This window comes from Hemitrygon akajei, chromosome 9 (genome assembly GCF_048418815.1).
Source record: "Hemitrygon akajei chromosome 9, sHemAka1.3, whole genome shotgun sequence".
NCBI lineage: Eukaryota > Metazoa > Chordata > Chondrichthyes > Myliobatiformes > Dasyatidae > Hemitrygon > Hemitrygon akajei.
In genome coordinates, this window is record NC_133132.1 from 122770022 (window position 1) to 122793292 (window position 23271).

The following is a 23271-nucleotide window of genomic DNA, read 5'->3' on the forward strand; positions in this document are numbered from 1 at the left end:
GATAGAAGTTTATAAGATTATAAGAGACATAGGATAGACAGTCAAAATCTTTTTCCTTGTGTATAAATGTCAAGTACTAGAGGACATTTAAGGTGGGGAGTGGATGGGTGAACCTTAAAGGAGATGCATAGGAAAAGTGGGATTCTTTAGACAAAGAAAGGTGGGTGCCTGCTATGGACAACCAGGGGAGGGACTGGTGGAAGCAGTTAAGATTTAAGAGGCTGTCAGATTTTTGAATATGCAGGGATTCAGAGGGATATGGATCATATATAGATAAAAGGTCACTAGCTTAACTCGGCTTTGTGTCCAGTGTAGACATTGTGGACTGGATGACCTATTCCTGTGCTGTATGTTCTATGTTCTATAATGGAGAATTATAGGGTTGGACAGTACAATACCCCAATCCCACCTTAGGTAACTCCTTTCTGTGTAATTCTTGCTGCTGTTTAACTTTCTGTGGGCCTGTGGGGTAGCTGAACCTGAGGCCTGGCTGCATAGCCATCCTGTGTATTGGAGCAGACAGTTTTTGCAACTAGGCCTCAGGCACTGATTTGAGGCCTTGCCTTCCTACAGCTATAATGATATCTTGACAGCTTGAATCGTTAACTTATTAAATAGCTCCAATAATCAAAGTTAATAAAGAACATATAAATTATTAAACATATAAAATGTCATTAATTATTATGAAATAATAAATGCATTTTGAATTAATTTAAATATTTTAATTAAAATAAATATAAGGAAACCACTTGTCTTCTTTCATTTTTCCTGTCCATTTTGAGATGAATGGGCAATGATAGAATTCTGTGCCCAGGGAAGCAGTTGAGGCTTCTTCACTAAATATATTTAAGATATAGTTAGATAGATTTTTACATAGTAGGAGAATTAAGGGTTATGGGGAAAAGGCAGGTAGATGGAGCTGATTTTACGGACAGATCAGCCATGGTGTTATTGAATGGTGGGCAGGCTCGATGGCCTGGATGGCCTACCCCTGCTCCTATTTCTTATGTTCTTTTGTTCTGCCTCAGATCAGCATGATCGAGCTCTCTGTCTGCACTCGGCGTGCAGTGGAACAGAGGGAGCTCGGATGCATCAGCATTGCCTACTGGTGCAGCCTGCACCACAGCACTGCCAAGTGCAGACTTGCACGCCTAACATGCATTGATCAGCATATGATAGATGGGCCTTAGTATTGGAGCGATACATCAGGTTTTCACTTATGTCCTGCGCTCCACTAGACAGCGCTCCATAAATCCCTTCTGATAAGCAGTAAGCATATTTGGGATCTCCACATTTGCAAGGGAATACCAAGTGCGATGGTATTTTTGCTGGCACAGGTCAGCTGACATTTGCCAGCAAATTCTAACCCAAAGCCAGCTCAGTTTTGGCTTAACTATGATCCTCTGCTGAAGTAGCTTTTAACTGTCTGCCAATAAACAACAAAAAGCATTTGACACAGTCTATTCCATTCTGAAAAATATTCAGCAATGGTGGGTGTAAAAGGAAACTAAAGTTCATGGCTCATTAGAGGAGAACGATCTTGTTACAAATATTTTTCATACATTGATGTGGTCATGGAAACACTGTTAAAATGCAGTTATGCATAAGGTTTGGGGATTAAATGCAAGGAATTAAATAAATGGGTGACTGAAAATAATGCTTCTAAAATTCAGACAAAATTCTTTGTTGAAACCTAATGTGATGCAGTTTAAATCCTGAATTCAAGCACTAATTCAAACGTTTTTGTAATAAGACTTCATCAGTATGGCAGTAATCCTGCTTCTCTTCTCTCTTCTTAATAGATGTTAGCATTATACAGCTGTCTATCATTTTACATATAAGCTAAATGCAAGTCAACTTGGGAGCTATCACAATTAAATATAAGATAAAAGCAGTATCTATAACTTATTCCTTCATAACAGGTAATGCAACATGAAAATTTTATTAATATGGCACTTGTTGATTTCGGCTCTGTTTACGAGTGAGTTAACCCCATTTATTAACATGGTATAGACTTCAAATTCTCATCTACCCTGGCATTCCGCTCAGTTAAATGATATTAATGATAGTCTACCACCAAGAGTTCATTGTCAATGAGATTTTGAATTACATTAGTCAAAATCATGACAGTCACTGTTCACTAGCAGTTAGTAAACATTGAAGACTTAAATTAGTTTTTATGTAAATGATAGGGAACATGCTGTACACGTCTCTGACTAACAAATGGCAAATTGAAATCTCAGTCATCATACTCCCCGAGTTTCAACAGGTTCCCTCTCATAATTAGAATTCTTGTGAAAAGAGAAGCGGTTTCTGTGATTATCAGATCCACAGTGAGCTTAGAAAATGACAAAAACATTTGACAAAGTGGAGGTTTTCCACCTTTCCTTCAATCTCTAACCTTAGGAAATAGTTGTTAAAGCGTTGCATGGTAGGACATCAGCAATCCTTGATCTATAGGATGTTCCTAGCTAATTAAGGAGTTTTGTTTTCACAGATGACTATAAGTCAATTTTGTCTGAAAATATATAAAATCACTCAATATGGCAACTGTACCTCTACAGTATAACCATATAACAATTACAGCATGGAAACAGGCCATCTCAGCCCTTCTAGTCCGTGCCGAACTGTAATGAATTGCATCAAAGGCACATACGACTGATAAGAATGATAAAGACTGATAGGAGGTGTTTATGGACATCTACAACCTCTTGCTTTGGCAGTCTTAGGTACTCATCTGCTTCAAGCTGGTGCCCAAGAAAAATGCAGTAACTTCCCTCAATGACAATTTTCCATTAGCACCTACATCCACTATGATGAAATTCTTTGAGAGGTTGGTCATGAAGCATATCAACTCCTGCCTGAGGAGTGACTCTTCTTTAGGGAGTGACTCCTCTCCAATTTGACAACTCTCACAACAGGTCAACAGCAGTTAGCATAACACCGAGACACTGGTTGTTTGTCAGCCCTTGGTTATTTTTTCTTGAATTGTATTGCATTTTTTAATTTTTCTGTAAATGCCTGCAAGAAAATGAATCTCAAGGTAGTAACATATACGAACGTACTTTGATAATGAATTTTACTCCAACTTTGACTCGAAGAAAGAATAAATGCTAAATGTGGAGAGAGAGAAGAAACTAGTTCTGCCATTCATTTCTATGAACACAAGTACTTACAGATTTAATATTATTAAGGGCACTTGTTTGTCTGTAGGAGTCAGGACGTTTGTAATGTGGGAATAGCTTGTATGAAGGAGTGTTGGCAAGGAAAGAAAGTTACAACAAAGGAAGAGGAGGGAAGGGCAGAGGGACCTGCATAGTATTCCGAAAAGCAGTTTATCCAGGGTACAGACTCTTAGTGGACATTAATGCAAGACGTTGCAATGACCAGAAATCAAACAAGCCTTCTTTGCTTTTCCAGCTTCTATTGACTCCAGCAATGCAGTGGTGAGCATGAAATTGCCAAGCGTGGCATAAACCAAAAGACATAGCCTGTAGTGATCCTGAGACAGGGTTGGTGAAAGTGCAGGTGATGTGGACATTAATTCTGAGAGTGGTGCCTGCTCAGTGTGAGCTTGTGCTTGAGATTTTCAGAGGTCACAAATGCATGCAAGGTTGATATTGTGAAAGGGTAGCTGTATGGACGTCACTCCTGCAGGAAATGTTGATAGATGGCGGCTTCCTGAAAGGCGGGTGAAGTCAATTCTGAGCCAACTCTTGAGCTGCTCTTCTGCTATTTTAACTGATTTCTGATCACCTGCAGTTGATCCTCTTTTTGGAGGATTTGTATCATATTAGGGTTCCTTATTTTCAGTGGGAACCTGGTGAAACCATCTGGGGATTGTTGACTCCAATCTACTTGATGCTTGTTTCATTTCTCGTGGTTTGTCTGTGACCTCTTATACAAGTTCCCACAAGTGCCTGTGCTGCTCTCCCAGTTCCCATTGCCCTTGCTGTTGGAGGCAATCTTTACTGCATGTCTCTACTGTGGGATACCACGTATTACTCCTTCCTGTATACTGTTCATCTGTATATATCACAAAACCCAGTCAGCAAGATTTGACACCTTTCATTTCTGATCAATGTGAGTTTTGTATTTGAGTGGTAATGTTGCAGCTACATAGGACCTGGTCAGACCCCACTTGGAGCACTGTGCTCAGTTCTGGTCACCTCACTACAGGAAGGACGTGGAAACCATAGAAAGGGTGCAGAGGAGATTTACAAGGATGTTGCCTGGATTGGGGAGTATGCCTTATGAGAATAGGTTGAGTGAACTCGGCCTTTTCTCTTTGGAGTGATGGAGGATGTGAGGTGACCTGATAGAGGTGTACAGGATGATGGGAGGCATTGATCGTGTGGATAGTCAGAGGCTTTCCCCCAGGGCTGAAATGGCTAGCTCGAGAGGGCATAGTTTTAAGGTGCTTGGAAGTAGGTACAGAGGAGATGTCAGGGGTAATTTTTTTACGCAGAGAGTGGTGAGTGCGTGGAATGGGCTGCCTGTGGCAGTGGTGGAGGTGGAAATGATAGGGTCTTTTAAGAGATCCTGGATGGAGCTTAGAAAACTAGAGGGCTATGGGTAAAGCCTAGGTAGTTCTAAGGTAGGGACATGTTCGGCACAGCTTTGTGGGCCGAAGGGCCTGTATTGTGCTGTAGGTTTTCTATGTTTCTATGTAGAGAAAGAGTTGCATTGATTGTAGTTCCTGTATATGTCATTATGAATGAGGTACATTTTAAATTAATGCCATTTTGCAGGGTCCCCAAAATGCATTTATTTATAGATGACAATCATGCACTTATAGACACATGTGTGGTAATCCGGTATCGTGAATGGTCTCTGCACAAGAAGACTGCCTCCTCTGCTCACTGGCAGTATTCACTCCTCTACAGGGAATGACTGTGCTAACTCCTGCCATCAGGCACTTGTTCCTTTGCAACCTTCCCCAGTAGTTGGAATTAGGTTAGTTGTGACACTCTACAGTCTAGGTTCTTGAGGTCAAAGCTGTGAAGGAAGGTCATACTAATATGGGAAATTCAGCCCTTAAAGCCTGCTGAAATTGGAAATGAATTATGCAATATTTTAATAGTGACTGCTAGTACGGTTTTCATGCTGGACAACGCCACAGAGCAAACTCCAGGTCAGTGTATCTTGAAAAAAATAATTCTTTAGTAAGTGAAATTAGACTGTATTGGTTGAAGAACTCGTGTCATTTCAATGAAGTAATGTAAAACGACACAAGTTCCAAGTGAGAACAGGAGAAAGTCATAATTATGGTAGTAAACCAGCAATCAAAAGATCATTGGTATAAGCGGAGGCAGATGGTAATACATTGAGAATCAGGAGAGAGACTGTGGCACACCCCAAGGTCTGATGCAATCTGGGAGAATTAAGGGCAAAGTGTAGAAATCCTCTTGGCTTCTATATATGAAAATCTGCATGCTGTGTCGATACTAGGCCCCACTTGCAACATTCACATAGCGCTGAATGACTCAGGTTTCACTCACACTGTGCCCACTTCTATCAGGCATTGGTCCAGTGGAATACTGGAACCCACTCCAAAAGTGCCACCACACTGCATGCCAATTCCTCAAAAAAGTCACCCTTAGTATATTCTTACAAACTGCTGGCTGAGTGCAGAAGGATTTAATATCCTTCAAAAATAGAACTTACCACTTCCTTCTACTGTGACCTGATGTGACTCCACGCTGTGTGTGGCTCTGAAGGAGCTGAACAAGCAGCTGACAAGTGATTTTGAAATAAGAAGGATCCTCATTCACACCTTTGCAAAGGCAGACTAGTGAATGCAACAAGCACCTTGTCAACTTTATTCACATCATGAATACAAGTTAATAAGGTTCCCTCCTTGTCCATGAGGAGCTATCAAACTACTTTGGAATCACTATGGTTTTTATGACATATAGAATGGGTATGAATCGTCCTGAAAGTTTAACCATGTAGAAATTAAAAAATAAAATGAAGTTAAAATAAATGGGTAATTCTTTGTAAAGTATGGGTGACTTTGATACCTCCTGCTTTAATGGTTAGTTAAATTATCCGTAACATTTTATCACTTTAACATAGTCACTGCCCTGTTAGGCCAAAGTTAAAATATTGTGAAAATGACTTCTGAAGTAAAAATACCACATACTGGGAAGTACTCAGCATGTCCAACAGTATCTGTGGAGCAGAGAAATGAGCTCTGAATGATGGTCTTCATCAAAATTATATTCCAACAGATAGATTTTTGATTTGTTTACTAGGATATAGTGAGCTCATGCATATAAATAAAACAAGGGACAGAGTTAGGTTAGAAATAAAGCCTTTCATTTTATCCTTGGGATTGTGGACATCAGATTCATGTCACCATTTACATGGTAAGCACCTTCCCTTTGTGTACATTCAGAAGAGCCCAATGCTGCCTGGATTGGGGAGTGTGCCTTATGAGAATAGGTTGAGTGAACTTGGCCTTTTCTCCTTGGAGCTATGGAGAATGAGAGGTGACCTGATAGAGGTGTATAAGATGATGAGAGGCATTAATCGTGTGGATAGTCAGAGGTTTTTTCCCAGGGCTGAACTGGCTAGCATGAGAGGGCACAGTTTGAAGGTGCTTCAAAGTAGGTACAGAACAGATGTCAGGGGTAAGTTTTTTACACCGAGAATGGTGAGTGTGTTGAATGGGCTGCCGGCAACGGTGGTGGAGGCAGATATGAAAGGGTCTTTTAAGAGACTCCTGGATACGTACATGGTGCTTAGAAAAATAGAGGGCTATGGGTGACCCTTGGTAATTTCTAAAGTAAGTACGTGCTTGGCACAGCATTGTGTGCCGAAGGGCCTGTATCGTGCTGTAGGTTTTCTACGTTTCTATCAGGTGCAGGAATCTTATTTTACAGTAAAATACTATGCTTTATGTCAGTATGGTTACCTGGATTTCTTTTAATCAGCAATGTTATTTGGAAAGCAATTTTCCTGGTTTTCAAAGATTCAAAATTCAAAGATTAAAAGTATTTTTATTTTCAAAGTATGTATGTACACAACCCTGAGATTCATTTTCCCACAGACAGCCTTGAGAGGAGGAAGCACCATGGAACCTGTTCAAAGAAAACATCAAACACCCAATGTGCAGAAAAAAGAACAAATCGCCTAAATGGCAAAAATAGAGTGAAAAACACGAGTATAAAACATCAAACCACAAAGTCATTGAAATAGTCTGGGAATGTTCAGTTTAGTTCAGTTCAGCTCAAGTTAGTGTTGTGCTGTTTGTTGACTGTAGGTCACAGAGCCTGTCCACCCCCAATCAAAATTGCACAAAATAACAATAAAAACATCAAGTAACCAGAAACTAGAAACACATCATAACATGACCTACAGGAGTCCAATCCACAAACATGTTGACCAAATGTTGCCCAAGACCCAAGACTCCAGCACCTTCCTCTGGCAGCATCAAGTGAGAGGAAAAGAGAGAGAGACTGGTCACGCAAGCACCTTCCTCTGGCAGCATCAAGTGAGAGGAAAAGAGAGAGACTGGTCATGCAAGCACCTTCCTCCAGCAGCAGAAAGTGAAAGGGACAGAGAGGGGGACGGGTCAGACACAGGTAGATGGCACTGAACACCCAGTTGCCTTCTGCTGTTGTCCTTGTTGATTTGAAACTTGCTTTATTCTTTAGGCCAAGTCAAAGTAAATTTATTTATTATCAAAGTATATATACTTTATACAACCTTGAGATTCATCTTTTTACAGGCACCTACAAAACAAAGAACTCCAATAGAACCCATTAAAACAAAAAACTGTTAAACATACAACATGCAGTGAAGAAGAAGGAAAAAAACCTGGGCGAACAATAACAGTCACAAACAGCTTTCAGAACTGAAGCTCACAAACATGATTTCACACTGTGGTAGTTGCAGACCTCAGCCACAGTTCTGTGCAGAGCTGAGTAAACCTCATGGAGTAATGAGTTGAATTCAGTGCGGAGATGAGTAAATTTCATGGAGCAGCAATTTGAATCTGCCATGCCTCGCCCCTGGACTTGACACCCTGTCCTTTTAAATTTGGCCTGGTGCTTATGTCATTTAGACCTTGCTTTCGGACCAGGACCTTGCTGATTTGATACAATTTCTGGCCGATGCCCCGTCACCTCAATTCAGCAGCAAGAAATGGAGTTGAACATTGGTTTCTTGGCCCCCAGGCCAAATGTTCAGCTCGAAACCTCACCGAGCTCCCGCAGAGACAACAGAGCGCAGATTGCTCAACGGGCCCGGAAACACACCATGACAATATAAATCATAGGTCCCAATAGGAGCAGAGTCATGTTCGAAAGAGGAAGATTTAAAAGACGTAGTCTCCCAAACTGTCTGTAGGACATCGCCTTTGGTCCCGTTGCTCACTGGCACCATCTTCTTCAGTCATTTTTATTCCAGTAATATACTCTTTTTTAAAATCTGTTTTGGGTTGGCTGGTGTTGTCCTTTTTGAAAACAGTAGAAATATGTGTCTAGAAGTTCATATGTAGCTTGAAGTGCTATTTGTGTTTACTATGTTTTACTCTGTCTCCAAAACCTGTTCCACTGATGTTACTATGTTGCGCATTTAACAATGTCGACCTGAGATGAATTTCTATTCACGCGACTTTACGATGCAGGTTGGTCTTCTACTGATCATGACTGCACATTTATCTGATGGTCAATTCCATTTCTATTGTACATCAGCTTTCATGGGCCAGGCATGTGGTGATCTGATGAAATATTTTACGCCCTGTAGTTACTGTTGCTACATTCCAGTGTCATGTGGGGCAGTAGTAAGTATTGTGAATAATGGAAGGCAGGAGAGCTGTGTCCACTTCCTGATCAGGTACTAAAAGGTTTGCTCTTATGGTATTGATGTTTAAAAGGTTTTTATATTCAGCAATATATTAGAAAGAGTTTACTGTCAGATGTAGCTTTAGGTTTGGTTTCATAAACATTCATACTGTATTTTTAACACTTCCTACTATATTGAATTGAATTGACTTCATTACTTACATCCTTCATGACATAAATTTTTTTATGTTACATCTCCATTCAAATGTGCAATGTGAAGTTATAGTAATTTATAATAAATAATATGTACAACAGGATAGTCAATATAGCATAGAAATATAGTTGCGTCAGCATGGATTAAGCTGTCCTGGAGCCAGTTGGTACTTAAACAAGATACAACAAAAGTACAACTAATATAGATGATCCTCAATAAGTTCTCCATACTGAGTGAAGATTGGTATCAAAATTGAGGTTCTACAGTCATACTCACAGCTTAAGTTCAAGGCACATCTATTCTCATTCTTGATTGCATCCTGCTCAACCTCTTCTTCTCACCCATATCTCCCCCATTAATGGTCAGCTACATGGTTGTATTACTTTCAATGCTGAATGTGTTCCCTCCATTTCAGTTCTTGTGGGCATAGTGAGTGTAATGAAAATGATGCCATTTCCTTGACTACACTGTCTCCCCAAATTTATTTTTTTTAATAAAAGCAAAGCTCCTTTATTTTCCAAATCATCTAGTGAATAACTGCTCACTGAATGAATAACCAGCAGCACTCAGTGAAATCACTACTGTTTTCATTAACAGGATTTAATAAAACACCTCAGGACTACAGATATTATCCAAGGTTGACTCCCTTGACTTAATGATTTATACTGCCATTTATCCACATCTTCATGCAGAAAGAAAATCTTGTTTAGAATTTCAAAATGCACTTTTATTATTGTGCAGTGTTTCAAAGAACACTTTAAAATAATGGTGCAATCACACTTTTGAAATTGTTACAGACCTTTAGTCATGAAAACAACTCATTCTAGGTTCTGCCAACAAGAAAAGGGTAATTTTTGCATATATGAATTTTTGGCCTTCAAGCTTTTGTCAATGTCAGCATTCCATTCAAACGCCAGTCACCAGCTTTTATTGTGATCATCCTAGCAAGGTAAAAACCATTGAAAGAAAATACATTCTGCAGAAGTCCCCAAAGAACTCTTCTGGATCAGTCCTTAATGATTTTTAGTTCAGTTATCAAATGCATTCATTTTCCTGCTGACAGTGAATAGTCTGCAAAGCTAGTCAATCTTTTCATTCATTCAGCCTGCAAAGAATTTTCTCTATGGGCTAAAAATACATTCAGCTTTTAGCTGCTTCTGTTATATTTTTAATTCTCCACAAATCCTGTATCAAGTACCACAAATCAATACAGTTACTGGCAGAATCTCTCTCCTGTGAAGTAGCTGTCAGTTAAGCCATGCTCTCTCCACAAAACAGAATGGCAAAAAAAAAGAAATTATAGAGTGCATGACTCATTTGTGAAATAGCAATGACAATATATCCCTTGGGTTGTGCTTGAATACCACGCATAAGTGGATGTCACAGAATTTTGCTTTCCAAATGCAGAGCTAAAAAAAAAATCAGAGACACACTAATGTTATAGGTCAGTAATTGATTGTTTACCAAAATGAAACACCCAGAAATGGCTCTGCAATATTTCTCACCTACAATGTCCTATCAGAGATATTTTGGCCTAGTTGGGGTGGGCTTGAAAACTGGTGACACAGGAAAGTCCCTGCAATTATCATCAATGTAACCAGCATTGTTTCAGCAGCTCTTAAAGGGGCAGCTTCCCTCCACTGCCATTGAAGAGTCTTCATGGATGCCTTCCTCAAAGCATGATGTTGTGATTGGGGAGCACACAGAAAAGGAGCTCTGTCCATGTCTTTGCCCTTTATGCATGTAGTAAATATATTACACGATCAGCACATAAGATTCTGGATGTATCTCTATGCAAAGGAACTTTACAAGCAACTTCAATCAGTTTTAGTTTCAAATCCTTATGGTGCTGGGGGATCAACATTAAATTTAAATATGAACAAAACAGATGTAAATGCAGATGTTTTAATGTGGCATGGAATAAGCGGTTGTGGGCAGCCTTGGAATCTTCTTGATACCCAGTATACCAAGATAACCTATTGTGGCTCTCCTAACATGAAGTGGCTAATGGGGTGGGGTAGGGGAACAAAGTGACAGGCAGCTGGAAGAACTGGAAACGGAAAAGCAGAGTGCAAAGTCTTTTCTCAGATTGAGCAACTAGAAATTTTTAAAAAACCAGAAAATTCTGGAAAAAAATTCAGTAGGCCAGGCAGCATCTGTGGTTTAGAGAAACAGTTTATGCTTAAGTGCTGGAACCCTTATCAGAACCAGACCTGGTGAGTCTTTTCCCTGCATTTTCTGACTTCTGTCATCTGTAGATTTTTCAAAATTTTAGACCAATTCGAAGGAAGTGTTTAGCATCACTGGTTAAATGCCACGTAAGAAATACATGCTGTGTACAAATATCACTTGTCCATATACTATGTGATTCAATACCCCTTAATCAATCTTCCAGGAGTACTCTTATTCAGAATTGGAAAGCCAATCAAGGCAAGCTGAGTGCTCTAGAATATACTCCAACTGGAATAACCAGCTATATAAAATGGAGAACTGGAAATGCCAGCAACATTTTTATGCATTTTTGACACGAGAGCATGGAAATAACCAACAGAATGTGTTAAAGGAGTGGATCACTGGTCATCCATCACAACTGGTTTAAATGGCTCCTACATATGACAGCCTATGAATAACCTCTTCTCAGCCAGGTACAGGTATTGATTTTACCTGACGTTTTGAAGACAAACTTGCCAACTTCTGAAGATGGCAGATTTTGTCATTGAAATGTTGGTTAAAATTGAAGCCCGAGAAGAATTTATTTGTTATATATGCCAGGAAAGCACTAGATCCATTTTAACACAGCCTAGTTTAGTAATCCTCTTAGCCTCATGCAATGTTTGTTGGTCTCAGGCAGATTAAGTTTCATGTGGGAGCATGCTAGAGCCATTGGGATAAATGAGACAACTTGGTCAGTGGTTGGTAAGTTGATGGAGAAGATCCTGACAGGCAGGATTTATGAACATTTGGAGAGGCATAATATGATTAGGAATAGTCAGCATAACTTTGTCAAAGGCAGGTCATGCCTTACGGGCCTGAAGGAATATTTTGAGGACGTGACTAAACACATTGATGAAGGTAGAACAGTAGATGTAGCGTATATGGATTTCAGCAAGGCATTTGATAAGGTTCCCCATGCGAGGTTTAATGAGAAAGTAGGAAGGCATGGGATCCAGGGGGACCTTGCTTTGTGGATCCAGAGCTGGATTGCTCACAGAAGGCAAAGAGTGATTATAGATGGGTCACATTTTCAATGGAGGTCGGTGACAGTGGTGTGCCTCAGGGATCTGTTCTGGGAATCCTTCTCTTTGTGATTTTGAGGAAGTGGAAGGATGGGTTAGTAAATTTGCTGATGACACAAAGGTTTGGGGCATTGTAGATTGTGTGGAGGGCTGTCAGATGATACACCAGGACATTGATAGGATGCAAAACTGGGCTGAGAAAAGGCAGAAGGAGTTCAACCCAGATAGGTGTGAGGTGGTTCATTTTGGTAGGTCAAATATGACAGCAGAATATAGCATTAATGGTAAGACTCTTGGCAGTGTGGAGGATCAGAGGGATCCTGGAGTCCGAGTCCACAGGACGCTCAAAGCAGCTGCACAGGTTAACTCTGTGGTTAAGAAAGCATATGGTGCATTGGCCTTCATCAACCATGGGACTGAGTTCAAGAGCCAAGAGGTAATGTTGCAGTTATATAGAACCTATTTTAGACCCCACTTGGAGTACTGTACTCAGTTCTGGTCACCTCACTACAAGAAAGATGTGAAAACTATAGAAAGGGTGCAGAGGAGATTTACAAGGATGTTGCCTGGATTGGAGAGCATACCTAATGAGAATAATTTGAGTGAACTTGCCATTTTCTCCTTGGAGCGATGGAGGATGAGAGGTGGCCTGCTAGAGATGCATAGGATGATGAGAGGCATTGACCGTGTGGATAGTGAGACTTTTTCCCAGGGCTGAAATGGATATCATGAGAGGGCACAGTTTTAAGGTGCTTGGAAGTAGGTACAAAGGAGATGTCCGGGTTAATTTTTTTACGCAGAGATGGGTGAGTGCATGGAATGAGCTGCCGGCAACAGTTTTGGAGGCAGAAACGATAGGGTCTTTTAAGAGACTCCTGGATAGGTACATGGAGCTTAGAAAAATAGAGGGCTATGGGTAACCCTCTAGGTAATTTCTAAAGTAAGTACATGTTCGGCACAGCATTGTGGGCTGAAGGGCCTGTATCGTGCTTTAGGTTTTCTATGTTTCTATGCTTCTAATTCATGATTTCAACGATCAGTCTGCAGTTTCTGTACATCGGTCATCCCAGCCTGCAAAAACTCATGTCAGTGAGGTAGTACCATCACCCCCGCCCCCCTCCAACATCATATCACCCCCACCCCTGGTCGACCTCCAAAGGTGTATGTATACAGGACATTTGATTATGAAAGAACACAACAATTTATTTGATCACATATTGAAATTATTTACACACACACAGTATATATATGAAAGTGCTCAACACTCAACAATATATTTTCCTTGTTGAGCACTTTGTTGGCAGTCTCAATGCTAATAGCTAAATGCTAATGCAAATAGCTTTTCTATTTCTTTTGCAAACTTTCCTTGTACTGTGATGTGGCTTGCTTGGCAGATTTGAGCATTTTGCCAGAAGTCTCAACCTCACAGCAGTCTGTGTCAATGAATTTGTTAATTTTGCAAGAGATCAGATTCACAAGTGTTTTGTGAGACAGCTGACTTCTGAATTCTGTCTTAATGTGACACACCATGCTGAATGCCCTTTCTACATCACAATTAGAATTTGGCAGCACCAAAAGCAACTTCATCAACTGGCGGAGCTCTTTGAATCTCAACTGCCCTGTGCTCACCAATTTTACTTTAGACAGCTTCCCCCAGAACTCATCAACTGGCAAACTTTTGTAGCTTGGCACCAGTCCTTCAAGGTTCATTGTGCCATGTTCACAATAGCTGCTGTCTTGGTTGATGAGCAGGCATAGTTTTTTGCTGTTTCTGAATCAGGAAACATTTTCCTGAACAGCTTGCCTGTGTGCCTACACACCTGGAATGGCAGGTTATGCTCAACGATGAAAGATGTAAAGTACACCTCAGCTCTAGGTGACCTTCTCTGTCAGACTTTGGTTTTCTGCTGAAAAGAACTGTGAAATACTTGAGCAGCCTTCCCTGTGCTTAGCCTCCCTAATATGTTGTGGTCCCCAAAAGAAATAAAAGCATATGGTGTATCCTTATTATATTGTCTTATGCAGAAAATGTGACATTAAGATATGTACTTATATTATATTATCATGGAGTAGTTTTTTAATTCTATTACAACTTTAAGCAAGTCTACAGGGAGTTTGGCCTCTTCACGTAGGACATCAATGGAATAACTCCTTAGCAGCTAGCCAGCTAGTCTAAATAACGTTAGCTACGCTAATGAATGAATGACACCTGTTAAACTCACCTCAACATGTCTTTTACAGTCATTTAACCCATCATGGGCAATAGAAAAGTCACTGTTGCAAACAGTGCAGCGAGCAACACTGTCATTATTTTTGACCCCTAATAGGCACGGATACACTTTAGTGTAGTCTGGGGAGAGGTACGTTTTATATTTTCTTTTTTTTGCAACACTCTGCCATGGCACTGCAGGACACTAAACTGAACTGATGGACAATGAAAGAGAGAGAGAGAGAAAGAGAGAGAGAGAGAGAGAGAGAGAGAGAGAGAGAGAGAGAGAGAGAGAGAGAGAGAGAGAGAGAGAGAGAGAGAGAGAGAGAGAGAGAGAGAAAGAGAGAGAGAGATCAACTGTAAAACCCATCCACAGAGGAAACTGATAGGTTTCCTTAGCACAAAGAGAGACCAATTAGGATGCTCTCTCTGTCACTCTCCCACTATGTCTGTCACTCTCTCTCTCTCTCTCTTCTTCTCTCTCTTTCCCTCCCTCCCTCCCTCCCTCCCCCTCTTGATCGCTCGCTCTCAAAAAAAGTGATTTCTGGGATGTTGTATATAATTTGCGGGCATCAGGGAGCCACTAACAATAAGCAGAAGACTCCCGGAACTTCCGGGTGAGGCGGGATGTCTGTAACATGACAACAGATTTGACCTGCAGAGGTTCAATTAGGAAAGCTGTCATTTGATTAAAGTAAAGAGAATAAGACAAAAGGAATCCGACTGGGATTCTGGAGTATTTGGGAAAGACGATACAACAAGACTGGACAGAAAGAGACAGGAGAATGAGTTCTGATATAAAAACGTAGCACTTCTCAAGATTAATAAGCTTTAAACCAAATGGTGGATTGCTGCTCATCAATAAGAGAAATTACTCTCAATGAACAAAAATGTGGACGGATTGGAGGAGATGCCCACTGGGTAGGTGCGGATATAATGTTTAGACTCATAGAGTCATAAAGCATAGGAAGAAGTTCCTTGGTCCAACTTGTTCAAGCTGACCAAGAATTTGTTTGAGTTAATTCCATTTGCCTGCATTTCCCTCTAAACCTCTTCTATCATGTACCCACTAAGTGACTTTTTAAAAATATTTTGTAAACATACAACTTTCTTTTGGAGCTTGTTCACCTTCTCTCTACCACCCTTTGTGTGAACGAGTTTTCCCTTACAACCCTTTTAACTTTCTTTTGTCTCTTACCTTAACTCTATGCTCTGAAGGTTTCGACTTGCCTACCACAGGAAAGACCCTGGCCATTAAACATGTGTAAACCCTTCATGATTTTTATAACCCAATGAGGTCACCGGCAGCCTCCTGCACTCCAGGGAAAAAATGTCCCAGCCTATCCAGAGTACTCTTGTATCTTAAACCCTTCAGTTTCAGTAACATGCTTGTAATTCCTTTCTGCACATTTTCTAGCTTAATGACATCCTTCCAATAGCTGGGCAACCAGCACTGCGCACATTTCTCCAAGTGTGGTTTCACCTACGACTTGTGTGGTTGCAACATGACACCCCAGCTCTGGTATTCAGTGCCATAAACAAGGAAGGCAAGCATGCTTGATGCTTCCTTCTACCTGTTTCATCACCTGTGGAACTATGTACCTGATACTCAGGTATCTTTGCTCTACAGAACTCTTCAAGGCCCTTTGATACACCGTTCAAGCCCATCCCTGTTTTAATTGACCAAAATGCAACACCCCTCAGAACCTGAGTTCAAGTTGAATTGCCATTCCTTGGCCCAATTCCCCAACATATCTATCGGGAGTTGCTGGCAGCATGGCTCGAAGGACTGGAACGGCCTATTACACACTGCATCTCTAAATAAATAAATCTTATTGTAATCGTTGATAACCTTCTTCACTCTCCAGAGTGTCTTATGAAAGGGCAGATTGAAGTAACGCTTGGCCTTTCTACAGTCAGTGTCAAGACATTGGTAGGTAGGGGAGAGGAACAGAAACCAAGGAAAGAATATGGATGAAGAGCAGGAATAAGGCTTGTATCAAATCAGAATTAAAGGATAAAACCGCAGCAAATACATATTACATTTTAAACAGGCAAACCTGGTAAGTATATGCAGTGACAAATATTAAAATTAACTCAGTTTTTAAAAAATCCTCAAATACCATCCTCTGAATAGCAATGACATATGACAGAACAATATGTTAATTTCAGCAAAATTACCTTGGTTACAATTTCAAACAACATAAAACTACATGATGTGGATAATAATTGGAATTGTTGATATAATCCTTTCAGTAAAGCAGAAAATATATGTGGTTGGCAGTGTAGTTACATTATATACTTCAAAACTTTAATTTCTGTTTTAAATTACACGTACCTGAGGGTGAATTTTCCATTAATTCTATAACATATCCTCCAACAAAATAAGTACAGCAATCAATACCATTGATGTTATTGAACTCGCCATGGCTACATATGAGTTTTTACCCTGTAAGTAAAAAACAAATATTGATCAGTTGGATTGCTGGTGGGAAGGTGAGGACTACCAAGGTGAACACAAGCCTATGGGAAACTGAATTCAGCTAGGACAGTCAACCATTAAGACAGCGATGAATGGAGGCAAGTAGTTTGGTCATAATAGATTTTTTCTGAATCACATCGCAGACTTCCTGTGTTGCCATCATTGTCGATGACATCAGTGCATTTTTCTTTGCTATGTGAATGAAGGAGCAAATTGATCCCAGTGGGATTGTGTGCTCAGATGTTGTCAGTGAACCTAGGCTCGCTGCTCAGCATGACTCTTACAGTTTTTTAAACTGATCTGGAGCAGCTGCATCTCTCAGACTCTCGCCCCCCCCCCCTTTGAAATTTCTTTTATGATTTGATGTGAGACAGACCCTCTGTTCATGTTTCTCCATCAGCTCACACAGAACACCTCTGGGCAGCATAGTGGTGCAGCCATTAGAACTCAGGCGATCTGGATCTCTGGTGCCGTCTGTGTGACGTCTGCCTGTTGTCCCTGTGACTACATGAGTCTCATCCATTCCACATCTCAAAGGCATGAAGGTTGGTACACTCTTTGTCACTGTAAATCAGTGAGGCCGGACCCACAGCATCCTGCATGCTTTCTTGACTGAATCTACATAACCAAGTGTCATAGTAAGCCCATGAATAGCATAAATGCACGAAGTGCAGGAGATGTTGAAGTGTTCTTTTGCTCCACTTGGCTGGAATGTGGTCAGAAATTGAATAAGTTATTGGTTCAGCAACTCCTGATGCAAAACCCAGCTTTATATAATGGACCTGGTCCAGAATTAGTGTTGATATATCACAGCCACAAATAACTTACTAATATGCAATACAAAGGAAGAGTAAGCCTTTATACGGCACCATTTAAATCTGCAAAGATTTCCAAAACACTTTATACATTACTGCTTTCTCCTGACAGTAACAATGGCCAAAAAGCATTTCCATATTATGTCATTTGATGCTCTGACTCCAGACATTTGAATGGAAGGGGCAGCTATTATTCAATAAAAGGCTGATATATCTCAGCACTTGTACTGAAGAAATAATGTATTTCTTGGCTATTACCGTCATGTGGTGTCTGCGGGTACAGACATAATGCACTCTTCAGTTGACGGCTCAGCCGTTACACAGTAAACTCATTCATTTCTATAGTGCCACTCACACAGTGAGGCAGAGTGCACTCTGAAGGGGCAGGGGGATGGGCGAGTGTCATACTAGAAAGATTTGAAGCCTGGCAACGTGGATAAAATACAGTTATTGTGAACTGCCCTCTCCATATGAGGAAATGCGCAGATTAAACTTAAGAGGTGACATGGAAGTGAACCAGTTAGCGTAATGCTGTTACAGCACCCAGCAACCTGGGTTCAGTTCCACCACTGTCTATAAGGAGTTTATACTTTCTCCCTGTGACTGCATGGGTTTCCTCTGGGTGCTCTGGTTTCCTTCCACATTCCAATGATGATGTTGACCATATTATTAATTTTTTTTGATCTGTAAACAGGGGATTACATGTCTCTTACTCAACATATGAACATTGACTAGAATATTGCTCCACAGCGGTTGTAGAAACCTGAAGGGATACTACGTATACTTGTGCATCCTAAATAAGATAATAAATTGGAGGCTTTCCCATTTACAGTCCCTTTAAAAAGTATTCACCCCCCCCTCCTCGGAAGTTTTCATGTTTTATTGTTTTATAACAATGAATCACAGTGGTTTTTTTAATTTGGCTTTTTTAACACTGATCAACAGAAGAAGACTTTTGTCACCAAGTGAAAACAGATCTCTACCAAGTGATCTGAATCAATTACAAATATAAAACACAAAATAATTGACTGCATAAGTCAGTATTTAGTAGATGCACCTTTGGCAGCGATTATGGCCTCGAGTCTGCGTGGATAGGTCTCTGCCACCATTGCACCTCTGGACACTGTGATTTTCCCCATTCCTCATTACAAAACTTCTCAGGCTCTGTCAGATTGCATGGGGATTGTGTGTGAACAGCCCTTTTCAAGTCCACCCACAAATTCTCAATTGGATTGGGCTCTGACTTGGCCACTCCAAGATATTGACTTTGTTGTTTTTAAGCCATTCCTGTGTAGCTTGGCTTTATACTTGGGGTCATTATCTTGTGGGAAAAACAGATCTCCCAAGTCACAGTTCTCTTGCAGACTGCATCAGGTTTTTCCTCCAGGATTTCCCCGTATTTTGCCGCATTCATTTTACCGTATATATTCATTTATTTACCATATATATATTCATTTTACCATATTTACCATACATATTTACCTTCATAAGCCTTCCAGGGCCTGCTGTAGTGAAGGACCCCCACAGCATGATGCAGCCACCACCATGCTTCACAGTAGGGATGGTATGTTTTAGATGATGTACGGTATTTGGCTTACTCCAAACATAACATTTAGTTTGACCGCCAAAAAGCTCAATTTTGGTTTCATCAGACCATAAAACCTTCTTCCAGCTGACTTCAGAGTCTCGCACATGCCTTCTGGCAAACTCTAGATGAGATTTAATGTGAGATTTTTTCAACAGTGGCTTTCTCTTTGTCACTCTCCCATAAAGCTGTGACTGGTGAAGCACCCAGGCAACAGTTGTTGTATGCACAGTCTCTCCCATCTCAGCCACTGAAGCTTGCAATCCTCCAGTGTTGTCATAGTTCTCTTGGAGTCCTCTCTCACTAGTCCCCTTCTTGCATGGTCTCTCTGTTTTTCAGGATGGCTTGCTCTAGGCAGATTAACAGCTGTGCCATATTCTTTCCATTATTTAATGATTGACTTAACTATACTCCGAAAGATATTCAGTTTCTTGGAAATTTTCTTTTGTATCCATCTCTCTGACTTGCGCTTTTCAATAACCTTTTTGTGGAATTGCTTGGAGTGTTCTTTTGTCTTCATGGTGTAGTTTTTCTCAGGATACTGACTCACCAGCAGTTGGACCTTCCAGATGCAGGAGTATTTTTACTACAATGAATTGAAACACCTTAACTGCACCTGAGGTCCTTGGTGGAATTTTGTGCTTGATGTGAAATGACCCAGAAATGGTTGTTATTTTATCCAGAGAGATCCATTTTTAATTGCAGAACACTGACAAGAGCAACATTATGCAACTGAATTTTGAGGCAATTACTTTGGATAAAATCAATGGATCAATGACTACAGGTCATCACAGGTGATACATTGAGAACGTAATACATGACAAAGTGCTTGAATCAAACTGACAGTAACTGGTTGAGCACGTATGACTTTCTGCATTAACAGTGTGATGTATGGAACAGATGCATGTGCCACAAGAGCCCAATATTGAACTGATCTGTTTCAATGCGTTCTTAGTGAAATATGATAAGTATAGAATTGGACATTTGATCATTTGAACTCTACCAACATGCCAGAACACAGCAGTAATACAAATGATTTGTTCTGTTGACTCCAAGCTTGTTCATTTGGGCATAATATATGCCAGAAATGAAGGAAAAGTATTTATTTGACAAAACAATTTTAAAGTAACTGTTCAAAGGGGTAATTCGATATGTATTAGCCGACTACTTGCATGTAGACTCTTTAAGATATTGTTTTAGACTGACTGTCTGCAACAGTGTAACAATCCTGCAAAGCATACACACACATGACTCTTGTTTTCCAACAGAATCAAAGATGAATGTCTCCACTTAGACTCTTTGAGGTACACTACAATATATTACAGACGATCGGTTCTCATCACACACTAAACCTGATTTTCATTTTCTTTCACTTCAATATAGAAAATAAATCAAAGTGTGTGGCCAAAGTGATAACATTCAAAAGATGCCATTGCCAAATGAAATCCTCCTATGGTGTTTCATCTCCAAGAGAGTTCAAATATAGCCCAAACTAATGGCATATAAGTCTCAATTACCTAGCTGTTAGCATCTTGAGGAATGACATGGACAACTTTATTCCTCTCTTTCATGGGCATGAGCCCGCGGATTAAGAAATGCCCTCATTCAACATTGTGATCACAAATGGTACAGCTTTCAGCACTCAGCAATGAATCCATCAGCTTCAGATAATCAGCCTTTGAAATCTCTGTCGGAATTGGCCTGTTCTAATCATCAAACTGTAATATTAACTCTGTCTTTCTCCCTCCTCAGAGGCTGACTTATCTGCTGGGCACTTCCAGCATTCTTGTTTATTTCAGATTGCTAGCTAATGCGGTGTTTTCTAATGCACAGCTCCATCATTAATTATTATTTATTTCCTTCCAGTTACATCTACTTCAGATAGATCAGTTGCAATTAACCAGCCTTCACCTCCTCTCTCAACCGGCACCTTTTCTGTTAGTCAGTCTCTCTTCAGTCTCCTGAAACAATCATGGGAATTCCCTTCGTTCTTTCCTCTCTTCCTCCTCTTCTGCTGCTTAAAACATTTTCAGTTTCCAGTTTTCCCTAATTCTGATCAAGGTAATCAAACTTCACAGATACTGTCTGAATGTTCCTAGTGCTTTCATTTTAATTAAGCATTTTAAATCTATAGTTCTTATTTGTTGTTTCTTCATGCCTAAATTGACTTTTCTGAACGGGTGCTGTGGGAATTACATATTTTCCCTTTTTGAGGCTGGTGCCAAGACATTGTGCAGAGGCACATTTCTAATTGTGATACACCTTTCCTGCAAGGGCTCACGCCTGACAATGGGCATTGAATTGAAACTCTTCAAAATTCTGGAATAGCTTTAACTGAAACACTTTATGTGTGGTGAATCCCCAAAGTAATGCACAGCAGAGCATGGCAAAAGAAGCAAAATAAATGATTGAAGTTGAACTGAGTAATGAGCAAAGACGTGGGAAGAGAAATTTGAACACAGATATGTTTAGGGAAAGAGATATGCATCTCTACTTCCACTTCTATCAGCAGAGACCAATATGACTCTCCAGATAATTTCTGATTTATTTGAGATCACAGCTTCCATAATACTCTTATTATCCATCCTTCAGATACAAAATATTTCAAAATTTACTTTGATATTGTAAGGAGGCATGGGATCCAAGGGGACATTGCTTTGTGGATCCAGGAGTGGCTTGCCCACAGAAGGAAAAGAGTGGCTGTAGACAGGTCATATTCTGCATAGAGGTCAGTGACCAGTGGAGTGCCTCAGGGATCTGTTCTGGGACTCTTATTCTATGTGATTTTTATAAATGACCTGAATGAGAAAGTGGAGAGATGTGTTAGTAAGTTTGCTGATGACACAAAGGTTGGAGGTGTTGTGGATGATGTGGAGAGCGGTCAAAGGTTACAGCAGGACATTGATAGGATGCGAAACTGGGCTGAGAAGTGGCAGATGGAGTTTAACCCAGATAAGTGTGAAGTGGTTCATTTTGGTAGGTCAAATATGATGGCAGAATATAGTATTAATGGTAAGACTCTTGGCAGTGTGGAGGATCAGAGGGATCTTGGGGTCCGAGTCCATAGGATGCTCAAAGCAGTTGCGCAGTTTGACTCTGTGGTTAAGAAGGCATACGGTGTATTGGCTTTCATTAATTGTGGAATGAATTTAGGAGATGAGAAGTAATGTTGCAGATATATAGAACCTGGTCAGACCCCACTTGGAGTACTGTGCTCAGTTCTGGTCGCCTCACTACAGGAAGGATGTGGAAGCCATAGAAAGGGTGCAGAGGAGATTTACAAGGATGTTGCCTGGATTGGGGAGCATGCTTTATGAAAACAGGTTGAGTGAACTTGGCCTTTTCTCCTTGGAGCGACAGAGGATGAGAGGTGACCTGATAGAGATGTATAAGATGATGAGAGACATTGATTGTGTGGATAATCAGAGGCTTTATTCCAGGGCTGAAGTGGTTGCTACAAGAGGACACAGGTTTAAGGTGCTGGGGAGTAGGTACAGAGAAGATGTCAGGGATAAGTTTTTTACTCAGAGAGTGGTGAGTGCGTGGAATGGGTTGCCGGCAACAGTGGTGGAGGTGGATATGATAGGGTCTTTTAAGAGACTTTTGGATAGGTACATGGAGCTTAGAAGAATGGAGGGCTATGGGTAACCCTAGTAATTTCTAATGTAGGGACATGTTCGGCAGAACTTTGTGGGCTGAAGGGTCTGTATTATGCTGCAGGTTTTCTATGTTTCTATGTTCTTTAAAGTCACCACTGATCAAAAGCGGTCAGATATAATGGTATTCTGCTTGAATGAATGATTGGCAGAAATGATCAACGGTGTTAATGCTGAGGGAGAATTAAATCAACGCATGAAACGCTGGGAGGGAGCAGTTGTAAACTGAAAATTAAAATTTAAAAAAAGCTGTAGATGCTGGAAACATAGGTAAAATAAGAA